The sequence below is a fragment of the Manis pentadactyla genome, chromosome 12 (assembly GCF_030020395.1).
Source record: "Manis pentadactyla isolate mManPen7 chromosome 12, mManPen7.hap1, whole genome shotgun sequence".
NCBI lineage: Eukaryota > Metazoa > Chordata > Mammalia > Pholidota > Manidae > Manis > Manis pentadactyla.
Window position 1 is genome coordinate 101,793,559 of NC_080030.1, and position 2,606 is coordinate 101,796,164.

Genomic DNA, 2,606 nt, shown 5'->3' on the forward strand with positions numbered 1-2,606 from the left:
GATAAGTTACTTCACTTGAGGTTCCTGAGTTTCCTCATCTCTAAAATAATTGTTCTAAGAATTAAATAACTTCATAAGGCAGAGAGCTTAGAACCTACTTGCCACATAGTAAGTGCTCAATAAATGCTCTAATTGTAGGCATGTTATTTGGAAATGTGGAAGTAACAGTAACAGAGAAGTGGCTACACGTTGCTGTGGGAAGAAGTGAGAGTGAGAATGGGACAGGGTCTAACGTGTTCCTCATGTCGTTAGCAGCACTATCCAATAGAACTGCAATGCAAGCCATTATTGTGATTTTTAATTTTCTTACTCTTAAAGAGGTAGAAGAGGTGAATTTAATTTTAATAAGGTAGATTTAGTCCTAGGTAACCACAAAATCATTTAAAACATGTAATCATTACAAATTATTTAGATATTCTGCATTCTTTTGTTTTTGTATTAAGTACTGAAGTCCAACATGTATTTTTACCTTTACAGTACATCTCAATTCAGACTATCTATATTTGGAGTATTCAACAGCCACATGTGGCTAGTGGCTATCAAATTGGACAGTGCAGCCTATGGTGATAAATGATTTTTAAAAACAATATATCATCAGTGGCTGCCAATCACAAAAAGAGAAGACAACGATTATGACATGCCTCCTGACAGGACATCTTATACAGCAAAATTAGAAAAAATATAAAGAACCTGAACCTGAACCAAGCCTTTAGATCAAGTTACCATTTTATAGAAAATACAGGGGAGAAAGTAACACTGTAAATGGCACCTCAAGGATACAATCAGCAGAATCCTTATAGTAGATCATATAGTAAATCCAAATTCTTAGTTGACAAGCAAATCAAAAAGGGGAATTTAAAAAGTGAGAAGAATCCATGAATTTTAAAAGATTTAAAGGATTGATCAATGAGTTGCAATGTTGGGTCCTTATTTAGATCCTGACTAGAAAAATATTATTTAAGTTTTCATGATATGTATAACTTAAAATTTGGACACTGAATATTCAATACTGTGAAATTGTTTTGACTCAATACTTGCTTAGGTACAATGATACTTTAAAGTTTTTTTGAAGAGCCATTATCTTTTAGGAGTACCTACTGAAATAATTATGGATAAGATGGTATGTCTTCCACTTCTCCAAAGAAGAATTCAGATGGCCAACAGGCACGTGAAATGATGCTCCACATCATTAATCATCAGAGAAATGCAAATTAAAACCACAATGAGATATCACCTCACAACTGTTAGGATGGCCTACATCCAAAAGACAAACAACAACAAATGCTGGCAAGGATGTGGAGAAAGGGGAACCCTCCTACACTGCTGGTGGGAATGTAAACTAGTTCAACCATTGTGGAAAGCAGTATGAAGGTTCCTCAAAAAACTCAAAATAGAAATACCATTGGACCCAGGAATTCTACTCCTAGGAATTTACCCTAAGAATGCAAGGTCCCAGAATCAAAAAGACAGATGCACCCCTATGTTTATCGCAGCACCACTCTACTTACAACAGCTAAGAAATGGAAGCAACCTAAGTGTCCATCAGTAGATGAATGGACAAAGAAGATGTGGTACATATACACAATGGAGTATTATTCAGCCATAAGAAGAAAACAAATCCCACCATTTGCAACAACATGGATGGAGCTAGAGGGTATTATGCTCAGTGAAATAAGCCAGGCAGAGAAAGACAAGTACCAAATGATTTCCCTCATCTGTGGAGTATAAGAACAAAGCAAAAACTGAAGGAACAAAACAGCAGCAGAAGCACAGAACCCAAGAATGGACTAACAGGTACCAAAGGGAAAGGGCCTGGGGAGGGTGGGTGGAAAGGGAGGGAGCGCGGCAAAGGCAGTATAGCAGAGAGGACAAATAGTGACTCTGTAGCATCTTACTGTGCTGATGGACAGTGACTGTAATGGGGTATGTGGGGGGGTTTTGATAATGGGGGGAATCTAGTAACCACAAGGTTGCTCATGTGATTGTATATTAATGATACCATAATTAAAAAAAGATGATATGTCTTGGATTTGCTTCAAAATAATATGCATGTTGGGGCAAGTGGGAGGGAGTTTAGATGAAATTGACTGAGATTTATCACTGTTGAAGATGGGTGATACATCGACAGGGGTTCATTACTTTTGTCCACTCTTGTACACGTCTTAAATTTTCTACAGTAAGAGGCTGAAAACAAAACTCCAAGTCATATGTAGTAATTTTCAAAATAAGATTTAAAAATAATATAGGTAAGATTAAAGGAAAAATTAGGGTTAAGTCAATGATTATGACATAATCATTGTGCCCTTCCAACCCAAACCCAACCTTAATTCTTTCACACCTGAGGAGAGCTTTTTTTCTTATTTCTTATCCTGCCCATAAAGCCAAGAAGACCTTTGTTATCAGTACTGACTTTTTGTGTAATCAGCCTTTCTAGCTTATCTGTTACTCTCCACAAGGAAGCAGAACACAAAAGTCTGTGGAATAGCTGTTTGAAATTATCCACTTGACAAACTACATGAGGCTTTAATACTTACCTAAAAAAGTGGTAGTCTCAGAAAACAATGTAAGGCAGAATCAAAAAGATAAACTTGAGACACTAGTCAATA